This window comes from Rissa tridactyla, chromosome 6 (genome assembly GCF_028500815.1).
Source record: "Rissa tridactyla isolate bRisTri1 chromosome 6, bRisTri1.patW.cur.20221130, whole genome shotgun sequence".
NCBI classification, from domain to species: domain Eukaryota; kingdom Metazoa; phylum Chordata; class Aves; order Charadriiformes; family Laridae; genus Rissa; species Rissa tridactyla.
Genome location: NC_071471.1, coordinates 52,182,900 through 52,194,966, shown reverse-complemented (window position 1 = coordinate 52,194,966; position 12,067 = coordinate 52,182,900). Strand labels below are relative to the sequence as shown.

The window sequence follows — 12,067 nt, the reverse complement described above, 5'->3', positions numbered from 1 at the left end:
CACAGCTGGGTGTGATAAGCTTTAAGCTCCAATTGTGTCCTTTCAGAGTGCGTGCATTTGAATGGCTGCAGTATTTACTACTTTTGTTTTAATTTTCTGAATAAGGATGCCTGTAAATTGGGGCTTCTGTTCTCAAAAGCTTGTCTGTATTTTCGAATGTTATCACTCGTTCTAAAAGAAATCTGTATTCCTTCTCTGTACAAGCTTTGTATGTTTAGATCATCAGGGCTCGAGCAACACTATTAGTTCAGTTTTAGACAAAGAAGGGGATTTTGCAAAACCTTATGGAACAATAACAAAGGGTCTTTGTTCCGTTCTGCAAGCATTATTTGCTCTGTAATGTGTGGGGTTGTGCATGTGTGAGAAAGGGGGGAATACAAACCCCTAATCTCATTTGGCAAAAATGTTCAAATGTTATTTGCTTTGTCTGTCTTTTAAGTCTGTCGCTGCTTCTGGCTCTGAACTGCCCTGGGGGGGGGGGGGGGGGGGAGTGGGGGTGGGTGGTGGGGGGGTGATGTCCCGCCTGCCCTCCCTGGCTGGGGGGTCTATGTCGGTTTTGGGGGGGATTTTATTTATTTACTTATTTAGGTGGGCTGCTAAAACCCCCAAACTTGAAAGCGCAAAAATCAAGAGTCCTCGCTAGACAACTAGGACGAAGCGGTGCTTTGCTGTACAGACAAATTGTTTTCTTTTAAAAATGGTAGCTTTAAGTCCAATCCAGGGTTTAGTAAATAAGCATTACTGGTGGAAGCAGAAATTGTCAGCTTTACATGAAGTCCGCCAGGAGGAGATTAATGATCACGTGCTTTTGGTGAAGCTTAAATGTACGCTGCCTGCCCCACTATGTTACCTTCCAAGATGACTTGATCACCTAAATCGAACTTGCATGTACCCAAGAATATGATACTTAGTGACATTTCTTTTTTCCTTTTGTTAACAATTGGGAGTGACAATATTTTGTCACACACACTATCAGCCCGTGGCTTTGGGGATGGGGGTAGTGGGGGACACATCAGTACTCTTGGGAGTCCTGAATAAGTTGAAATATTGCCTTTTTAAAAACGCAAAAAGCTCCTTTTGACTTCATGTGTTAAAGTTCTTGACATTTATATGCTGTGCATACAGCGAGAATTATAATCTACTACTTGAATTTTGCAGATGCTTCAATATTTGTTTTGAGATAGAGAGATGACAGTCTAATACTCTTTTACAGCAGATTGTATGACCTTTCCATGCATAAGATCCTTGTTTCATGGAAGCTTGATAGCAGGATTCTTTATGTGATTTTATTAGACTTGTGAGGTCCCATGCGTTCAGTTACTTGATTGAAGTCAGTGGAATTAAGAGATGGATTTGGGATTTAGTGACTTAAACTGTAAGATTTTCATTTATTTATTTTTAACATCAAGTGTATTTTTTACTGCTTCACTACTCAGTTACACCTGGAGTCCAGAGTTGTGTTTGCTAGTCATCAGGGTATAGGGAAGGAAGGGTTATTTCTGCAGTTGCATGTTTAATGTGTTAAGCTGATGTGTTGATAGTTTAAGTTTTCTAAAAGCATCTCTGTGTTGCTCTTTTTCAACTGTCCGCATTCACATTTTGTCTGTACTCAGCCCCCCTGCCGTCCACTCAGCTGATAATTATTTTTCTCTTATAATCAAGTAAGATTTAATACTATAGCACAAACCAGCAATTACAGCCTTATTGGCACAGAGAGGACTCAAGCATGTTCACCTCCGGCTTAAACCAGTTTGGGCCCAGATAAGGACCTCATCTTTGATGTGCCATCTGAAAGTGCTCAGACTTATGCCCGTGCTTCAGAAATTCCTCAAAATCCTTGTCCAGCTGAAGCATGAGGGACCTGGATGGACTATGCCACTGTAGAACATAAAAACTCACTCCTGGGGTGAGGAGTTTTATTCTGGTGTTTACGATTTTTTAAAATTCAGGCATTATTAATAATAATAAAAAAATAAGGAATATTCACTTGTCTGCAAAATGTTTTGGATCAAAATATCTATGAAAGTTCCTAAAGATTTGCTCCATCAGCTAAGAGCGAGGAAAATACTTGGACTGAACAGAGCACTTCAGGCACTACTTACAGATCCAGAAAGGTAAGAGTCTGCACTGAACAAAAAAGCCCCAGCTAACGAATAAGGGGGAAAAAGGGCAGAAATCCAATTTTTGGTTATTTTTCTGTAGATCACTGTGAAGAGCTGGAATCAGACCAGAACAGGAAACGTGATACTCTGTGTTCAGACTGAGGCAGGGAACAGGACTGAGACTTATTTGATGAAACTCCTTACCAGTTTTATCTCCTGTCTCAGTGCCTCTTTTTAATAGAATATGAAGGTTCCTAATAGTAGAGTCAGAAATACAAATATTTGTATTTACTGAAATATTCAGTATTTGGCACCAGCGAGAAACGACACAAACTGAAATGAAAGAGTATGCTGATGTTAATATTAAAGTGAATGTAAGAGGAGTTATTATCTAGTTCTGTGATAAAAAGGCAGCATCCCATTGTAACAACATTTAAATGAAATGGTTGCAGCTGTGACATCCTTGGGAAAAGTAGTAAAAAACCAGGGAAGGCTAAGCATGGTGGCCTCTTTGTAGGACCAATCGAGCAGTGGAGAAAGTTTAGGGTTTTTTTTTATTTCTCAGCTGACAAGGAATTTTAAAAGCAAGTCTGTGGTGAGAACAGATGTGAGTTTGGGTTTGTTTTGTTTGATTTCTTTTTTCAATTTAAAAAATACCTGAAGAATAAATGTAGATGGAAAGTCAAGTTTTTCAGTACTGCAAAATGAACATATTTTCGGCTCAGGGCCTTCTGCCCCTAGGCTGTCTCCCAGTACGCTTGATGGTGGGTAGGTTCTGGTGCTGTGGTGGGGCTGCAAGCAAACTGCTTGTGATGACAAATGATGTAACACTGATTTGGAGCAGATATTGCCATGCGTTCATGATGTCAGTGTCGTAGCCTGCCCTGTGCCATCCACCCTTCTCTCAGTGTCAGCCAGCTTCCTTATGGTTTTGCCACTGTCCTGTCCCCCGTAGCGGGGTGTCCCTCTGCCCCCTCCTTTGCCAGTAGCGGGGATGGACCGTGGCTGGGGCTGTGGGGGAAACAACAGTGGCACAGCAGGAAGGAGGCTCCTCTGCACCTCCCTAAGGAAGTGCAGCGTGTCAGGCTGGAGATCTCTGCTCCTCGGTCTGGTGGAGGAGGGCAAAGGGGTGCCCTCTTCTCCTCCTGCTTCACCCTCAACACCGGGATGGACTTGGCCAGTTTCATCATGGGCATGTCTTGGCCACTGGTGACAAGCGAGGGTCGGTAAGAGGAGTGATGGAGTCTGTTTTCCCCCAACCATACCTCCCTAAACCTCTGCATCTCATTGTCCAAAAGGCAGAGGATGCGCTGATACCTGAGCAGGAAGGACTGAAACTGTGTTGTCCATCCTTTCTTTCCTCCTGGGAATGACTGCAGGGCCGGCAGAAACGCAAAGCTTCCAGTAGGGAAGTGACCCTGTCTAAGATCTGGTGGAGACAGAGGGATATCAGGCAACCATGTGCACCTCTGTGGAGTGACTGCAAGTCAAGTCAGGACTTGACTGCTGGTACAGGCAAACCGGATGCAAAAACTGTGCGGAAATGTGCCAACCCACACACCACCTCTCTCTGAGCAAGTCTCAGGCGCCGGGGCTCAGCGAGGTGCTGTCTTGGCCGTTCAGCTCTGGTTTGACCTTGTTTATTTGTGCGCTTATATTAAAGTAACGGCAAGCGAACAGCTTGGAGGTAGTGTTTTGGTGGTTTGGAAGGTTTTGTGTACAATAAATGGTAGTGTGTCACTGCAGTTATGCTTTGGAGTTCCCCGGTTGTATATTTGCCTTTCAGTGATGTTTTGAGAACAATCTGAAGTGAGATGACTGTAGACACGTACAACACCCGAGCTTAAAGCTAACAGAAAGATATTTCAACACAGTTTGTAAACGTTGGCATACAGAGGCTTATATGACCTTGGGCTCAGGTACAAAATCATGACTACGGATAGGCCAGTTAGACCTCTCCCAGTCAGACCACCTGTGTGTTGAACTCTGCAGAGAGCCGTAGAGAGCGCTCTGCCGTTGTGCCTCTCCCGTGCTTCTGGAGGAGCTTGTGTGAAGCTAGTGAAGGCTGGCAGCTTGAAAGCACTCCACTGAGACAATGGAGGTCAGGAAGGAACTGACAGCAACTATTGCAGTCTGGGATTTGGAGAATCCATTTGTTTTGTCGTTTGGTTTTTTTTGTCATCTTGCAGAGGGGAGCACAGTCTGCTTTATAGGGTCATCCTAGGGTACCTTCATCTGACTGGTTTGCTGCACTATAGGTATTCGAGGTGCTGGTGGTGTTTTTCTTTCACCTGCCCCCTTCCTGTCATGCATTGTTGTTTTTCTGATTTGTCTATTTTTACTAAGGTCTAAATTCAGTCTCTGCAGAGAATCATCTCCTAAATGGGAGCATGAAATAATGTTTTCTTGAACCCTTCAGCACCAAATGCGTATCTCATGAACGATGATTGTTCCAGAGAATTGACTCAAAAACTTAAACAGCCCTTTACACTCACGATAACAGGAATGCTAAAGTTGTCAACATCATCATCATAGCTAGAATTGAGAACCTGAGAATCGGTTGGACCAGAGCACTTTGTGGCAGCGTGCAACAGGAGACGCTTGGGGACTAGTATCAAAACAGGCATGTAATTATGTCATATGTCTAAAAGTAGCATATCATTAAGCATAAAATGATGCCTCCCCAGAAAGCTCTCCCAGCCTTCACTGATTTATAGCTCAAGGACTCTTCTGTATTTGTATGTAATTGTTCTCAATAGATTCCTGTTCCGCTAATTTCTCCAATAGCTTTTTCTGAACCCAAATATAACTTTGAGCATCCAAAACCACCTGAGGCAAAGAGTCCCACCATTAACTATGGATTGTGCAAAAAAAATACTCTGGTTTTTGTTCTGAACTGCACATTTCATTGGATGCTCCCTGTTTCTTTCACTGGAGAGACAGGAGATTGTTTCCTAGTTATTTTCTCTGTGACCATCATGATCCTGTTATCTCTTCTCCATGTTGAAGAGCCTCAGTCTATTTAGTCATTTTTTGTATGGAAACCATTCATACATTTATTCAGTCACCCTCACCCCCTTACCCTTTTTTGTATACTTTTCAGTCTTAGTAACTCTTGTTTGATTTCTGTGGGATGAGAACTGCACGCAGTATTTAAAATAGCATTTCTGGGTTTGTAGAAGACAACGGTGGTTTCCTGGTTTGTTTTCTGTCCTTTCCTTAATAATTACAGACACTTGGCAGGTTTTTGGTCCACTACCAAGCGCTGAGCCGATGTTTCTGTAAAATTACTTTTATAATCTGAAGATTGCATTCCTAAGTACCTGGACCCCAGGTTGAATATGTAAAATTCAAATTGTCACTTGACATTTATCCAGCCTGTGTGCCATTAAAACTTCCTTTGGAAAAAAAACCTTAATTTTTCACTTGGATATTTTTTTTTTTTGCCTTTATATCCCAGACTAATAGCTTTTCTCGGACCTCGTTCAAAGATGAGTTTAAGTAATAACAGTGTTGAAGTTTTCTTGTTTATTCTCACATGCTGAAGACGGAAGAATTCAAAGGAAAATGAGCATAGCCAGAATGGCAGTTCTTAAAAAAAACTTCTTTATACGTAGTAAATATTTTTTTTTAAAACTCCATTTGAAATTTATTTCCTCTTTGAAATGTCTTTAGTAAAAGTTCTGATCCTCAGTTACAAAATGTTTGGTGTCTGATTTGGAATATGAATTCAATCAATTACTAATACTGCTTGACTTTTTTGTTTGTTTGGTTTTTTCATATGGGGTTGCAAATAGAAGTACAGGCTTGGTCTGTCAAGTGGCTGTGAAATTAATATAGCAAGGCTTCAGTTAAAGTCGCTTTTGAGAACAGGTACTTTCACTCTTCAAGCATGATTTTTTGGTGGCAGCATGTGACAGTGGCACTGGAGACCCCTCGTTTTAAGTCCTGTTTTACTAGGTATTAGGTATTGTAGATATGTAAGAAAAGTCCACCTTTCATCTCTCAAAACTTTCAGTCTAAAAATGTCAGCATGCATGGCAAGAAAAAGTTTATTCCTAAGGAACTGAAGTATAAATTGAAGTGCCTTGCCCAAGGGGCACACAAAAACAACAGTGAAACCATAAACACATATTTGCCTGACTCAAAAATGGGTGATGTATCCTTGACCACCTCCTTCACTAGAACTGGCGTTGGGCCATTCCCTTCTGAGGCCTAAATTCCCTTTCAGCAGAGGTTCTCAGAGTGCCTGGAAATGCAGGGAAAGGCCTTGTCTCCAGGTTTGCCCATTTTGCTCTTGTTTAAGCTTCCTGTTAAATGTGTGATTACTGTGATTACTGTAATTCTCAAAGCTTTGATGTGTTGATTTCTGAATGCTGTCAGTGGATTTTAACTGCACCTGTTAAAGGCAGCTTGGCCCTAACTAGCATTGGTGATTCTGATTACCATAATTTGTAGTCTCTTCATGAAAATTACTCAACTTTACTGCTGTCTGGCCCCACTTTTCTTCTTTCAAGAGATAAATTTCTCCCCATGACTTTCAGTAAGGGTGTCTGGTAGTAACTTTTTAGAAGATGCTAAAGGTTTTGCAATAAGAGTGGTTTGATAGAGAAAGAATTGCGTCTCTGTCATATGCGTCATTATAGCTACCAAGCCATACCTTCTGTATTTCTTAATAACGTTTCACATGCCACATGGACTCCTTCACTCTGAGCCACGTCAAAGGACTACAGATGTTTCAGAAGAGCAGGAGTCCTGTCAGCTACAACAGAAATGAGTCCGCCTCAATGGGGAAACCCTGCCACCGCATGACAACGTTAGAAGAGCTTTTGGAGAAGGGCACAAACAGGCAATTATCAATAGACAGTTCAGTCAGAGCGACAGAGCAGAGCTAAACTTTGTTAAGGTACTATTAGATTGAGTTGCTGAGAAAAACGAGACGCACACACACAAAAAAAGGAAAAAGAGAAACCTTTTCTGTCTAGATCTTTAACAATCATAAATCTGTAAAGAACAGAGAGAATTTCAGATTATGCTGTTCTTCCCACCTCCTCTCCTTTTTGATGTCTTTTTGTGGCTTGCTCTCCTTCCCTTTCATGTCTCTTCTTGATGTGTTTTTGACATCGGGTTTAATTTTTGTTAAACATCAATTCTGAGTATGTTGTTTTTACCCAAAGATTCTTTCCACTTGTTGCTAAAGCTATGCCTTTCTTTCTTATGGTTGCATTTGCTAAAAATACTCTTTTGTAATGTGCCTTGGAATCCATACGTTTCTTTGTTAGTAATATCCCTTTCTCATCTGACTGATACATGTGGATGAAACCGAGAAAGACCATGATTAGGGACTTTCCTGGCACAATTTTATTACCTTGACTTCAAGGTAATAAAATAACTAGTGTTGCTACATGTATTTGCTTAGTGGTTGTTACAGGTGTGTGGGAACCTTACATGGCTTAGATCGAGATGATCAAGAACAACCAAGCAATCAATGCTTTTGCCAGTCGTCTTAGAAACTAGGATTTAATGAGTCATATAGGCCTTCAGAGAGCTACTTTTCTTCAGCCAATGTTGTAAAGTTCCTCTACCTCCCTCAGGAGCAAAATCTGTGAGGCTCATGTCACCTTTTACTCTCACCGAAGTGATTTAGCTTCTCACAAGAGCAGTTAGTTCCACGATGGGTTTGAAGGAGGTAGCAGTTTTCTCTCCCAGTGTGGCTTCACAGGCTCTGCAAAGTCTGCTTGGGAGTTGCCCTTCTTGAAATGAGTTAAATACCGTTCCCTGAACTTTGTCTCCTGCTCGGTAGTGAATAATTTTTCATTCATTTGAATTAATTAAATTAATGTGCTTTCTTTATGAGGCTAGCCATGAGGAAATCAGAAGAGCCCAACTCAAGCCTTTCATCATACAGCTGGACGGAGCATATCCACAGATGCTGTTTCTTCCAAGTGCTCTGATTTTGTTGATATCTGCAGACACCAGAAGGATACTGTAAAGCTGTCCTAAAGTGCCCAAAGATATAGGATGTGCTCCAAAGAGCTTAATGTCTCAGGGAAGGTGAGGTAATGTAGAAGAGAGGGTGGTTTTTTCCATTTCTTCAGTTAAGCAGTTCAGGGCTGAAAGACTAGACAGAATATTCCCCCCACCACCACGCTTTGTCTCATCCCTTGTTTCTCCCTTTTGCCTTGTGGCAAAGGACAGAATGACTTCAACCTATTGGCTAGGTGATAAGCTCAGACAGCCCTGCCTCTGTGAACCTGAATTTCAGTGCCAGTAAAGAAAAAAGAACCAACTAAACAAAAAACCCAGATCCCTACTACCCAGCCAAAAAAAAAAAGAAAAAAAGTATGCTGTTGCTTCTTCCTGAGATGTAACACTTTCAAAAGCAAAATTTAAACAGTGGTACTGAAATAATGAGATGATTATGTTAAAAGAAAGGGTAATTTTGTGATCTATGGATTCAGCATGGAAGCACCATACCCATGCATCTTTCATGCATATAACTGAAAGAAAGTTATGAAGATAAAAGTTCCTTTTGTTTTTTTTTAACTTATTCAATTTTTATTTTTTTGTAACTAATCCTTGAAACATGTGTTTTTAAGATTTTCTTCCTGTCTCTTGCAGTTACTAGGCAGAGTTGCTGACTTATTTTTATCATGTGTATTTTGGTGCACTCAGCCTCTGTCACTGGGGATGCGCGCACTCGTTTTATGAATTTTAAGCTAATTTCATGATTTTGAAACTTGAGTCACGTTTTTTTGTGTATCAGAGGTTGAGGAAACTGAATTATAGTTGTTTAAAAAGTGGAGAATGCTTTTGGCTTCTGAGTACTAGAGCCAGTAGTGCTTCAGTGGCGGTTTGGTGACTTGAACTGGCGTATTCCTAGACAAACTTTATACTAGGTCCTAGTGCAGGCTGTGGAGACATGTGAATCTTCCACTTTTTTCCTTTTTTTTTTTTTTTTTTTTTTTTTTTTTTTAATAGAAGTGAATCTGAAGCTCTTCAGAGATAGAAATTGGCAGTTCAAAAGAGAAGGTGGCACTGAGGTAGTAGGAGAGTGTTGGAAAGAGGAAGAAATGTCCTTAAAATATTCTTCCAGGGCCTGGTTTCTGCACCTTCTGTTGGGCAGCTGGGCTGCTGTCAATATGGGGGTTTGTGCTTCTCTTGTTTGGGGATCTTTTTTTTCCTTCCTTTCTAATTTAATGTCAAGTTCCCATTTTAGCCTAGCGTAACAGGAAGCAATCTCAAAACCAACCAATTTAAGCTCCCTTATGTTGACCTTGATGGTTGGTTGGTCTCCATATTGAGATATTTTGTGGTTACTACACACTGTTATTTCTTTCTCTTGATATTAAGTTAATAGTTTTCTTTGAATCGTTTTTGCCATTCCATCTGGTTTCTGTTAATGGCTAATTTTGTTGTTGTTTCTTGTCATCAGTTTCTCTCTTGCTGTCTAATGGAAAATTAGTGTTTTATGACTCATTGGGGTGCTTGTTTTATCTCGATTAACAGTCAGTGGTTAACGTTAGGACTTTGAAATGTAACAACGCTCTTCCCAAGGAAGTATGTGTCTGTCTCAGAGGGGTCAGATTAGTTTGAAGAACCAGATGGAATACCTTAGGCTATTTGAGGCATCAGCTCTGCTTTCAAATCCAGGCTGGGCCATCATGGTTAGTGTAATAATCCCTGTGTTTTCTCTGTCTGCTTTATTCAGGATCTATGCTTCTGATAATGTATTTTTTTATTTTAATACTTCCCTCTCCCATAATTGCATCCCTGCACCCACTCTGGTCTTCAAGAGAGCATTGACTGCGCGTTGTTCTCCCTAAAAAATATCCCTTGTTTCAAGTCAAATTAGTTGCCTGAACTACTTCTGGCTTCCCATTTCCCAGGTTACAGTCAGGGGTCAGAGTAGGAGTTGACTTGGCAATCGTCTGTCTTGTAGTCCGTTGTACTTACTACAGTTGGACGGAAGCTCTTAAATTAAGAAATGATGAGCCTAGCTGCCGTCAACATCCCTGAAACGGCTTTGTGCATGGGAAAGCTTGGGAGCTGCTGGTTTCAAAGGGGCAATGGTTTAGAACTGTCCCTGTTGTTTTTCATCAGCCTTAAAGTAATGAACTTCGGGGACAAGTTATTGTTACTATACTCCGTCACTGCCACATCAGCATTTTAGCTGAATGGCTTACCCCCGCTTGACCAGCTGTTTCAGGCTGCCTGTGTATTTCAACTGGAAGCATTTTCATAATGAAAAGACTTTTTATCGTTTTATTTTTCTTATGGCTGTAATGGTAAGACAGCTAAAAACCTGAATTGTACTTTGAAGGCCCATCATTTACCACAATACTTGTATTCAAATGGCAAACACACTATAGACAAGCAAAAGAAAATTTAAAAAGATCTGTCTGTTCATAAAGGTTATTTTGACTGGAAAACTAATACTGGCTGCACTAGGCAGGGAGGATTTTTGTGGATATAAGTTGCTTTTGCACCATGCTTTTCATGGTATACCTGTGACATTTAAAAAAATTACAACCCTATCCAAGTTTTAATTATGGATTGGGCATTTTCTCTTCTGTCAAAAAATGCTATGTTAAGTGGGAAGGGGACTTGGAAGAGTGGTGCCGGGACCAAGCCAGTTCCTAAGTAAGGCAGCCTTAACCTACACAGTGTGGTTTAAAAATAAGAGGACATCAGTCCTCCTAATAAACGGTAAGCACCAGTGTTGCATATGTTACGGATAATGAGATTTCTAGCTCATTAAAAGCTGAATTGTTTTCTATATACCATTCTTTTTCTTCTCTGTCTCCCTCAGTTATACTGGGGCAAAGCTCTTTTAAAGGCAAGATTAAGACTTGTCTCCAGGTTATCCAGCATACAATGTCACTAGCTGTCCTGGGTGGAGAGGAACAGGCATAAAGCACTGTTTATGTGATAATTCAAGAAATAAAACAAAGGTAGTCTTTAAAAAAAAAAAAAAAAAAAAAACCAACAAAAACAAATAGAACAAAGGCCAAATTCATATAATGCCATAGAAAAATCAAGCCAGGTAAATGCAGTGATAATCTGACCCAAAGGCAGATTTTAGTCTCTTATTTTTTAAAAAGACATGTTAATTTCCTTTAATCAAAGAAACTCTCTGTATTCTACAAACTCACCATAATATCATGGCAGATGGCAACTGGAAGAGACTTAGCAGTGGGAGCTGAGGTTCTTTTGTCAAAGGATTTCTGAGGTGCAGCAGGTGCAGGATGGATGTTAACAGTCTCATTTCTGCAGCCCATTACCTTGAAAGTGGGCAAGGTAAAACAGGGACCAAGGACATTCCTTGGGTGGATATGGATGGAGAGGGAATTCCTCATTCTCCTTTGCCATCAGATATTCTCCCCTAGCCCACGAAAAAGCATGTGAAGCAGGACCTTCAGTCTGCTTTTTCTTGATACTTCAAGCCGCTAATGGTTTCTGCAAATTGTCTGTCATCAGAAGACCTACGTTTCTCATCCCAAATTCAACAAAGAAACGCAAGAGTCATCTTGCCATTAAAACCAAACAAGAAAACTAGGGGGAGAGGAGGATTGTTTCCTTTGTGTTTCTCCTCCTCAGCTGTATTGCAGGTTATATTGCTTATTACTTTCTCTATCCTCGTTTCCCCTTTTTGCTCTTCTGCTCTTTAGTTAAAAGAGTTTTCACTTCTGCCATGCCATGCCACGCCGTGTAGCAGCTGCTCTTGATTTGTGGAAGCGCAAGTAGAAGCCTTCTCACATGTCTGACTCCAGGGAAGATGTTAACATGCTTTTCACTGAAAGGAAAAAAAAGGTGAACACAGATATATTTGAAATGAAAACAGAGCATCTGCAATATCAAGACATGTGAATTTAACAAGGAGGAAACATGAGCTCCTGAGCAGCAGTAGAAGAGAATTTAAGTATGCCCAATGTAATGTGAGTATTTTCGCAAGTTGTCTTCTT

General features: G+C 40.7%; 1 protein-coding gene across 10 annotated transcripts in view; it reads left to right on the top strand.

Moving 5' to 3' along the window:
• The window catches only part of MARCHF8 (membrane associated ring-CH-type finger 8), a 102,554-nt gene that overhangs the window by 46,805 nt on the left and 43,682 nt on the right, over nucleotides 1-12,067 (top strand). The gene's annotated exons all lie outside the window — the stretch shown is intronic.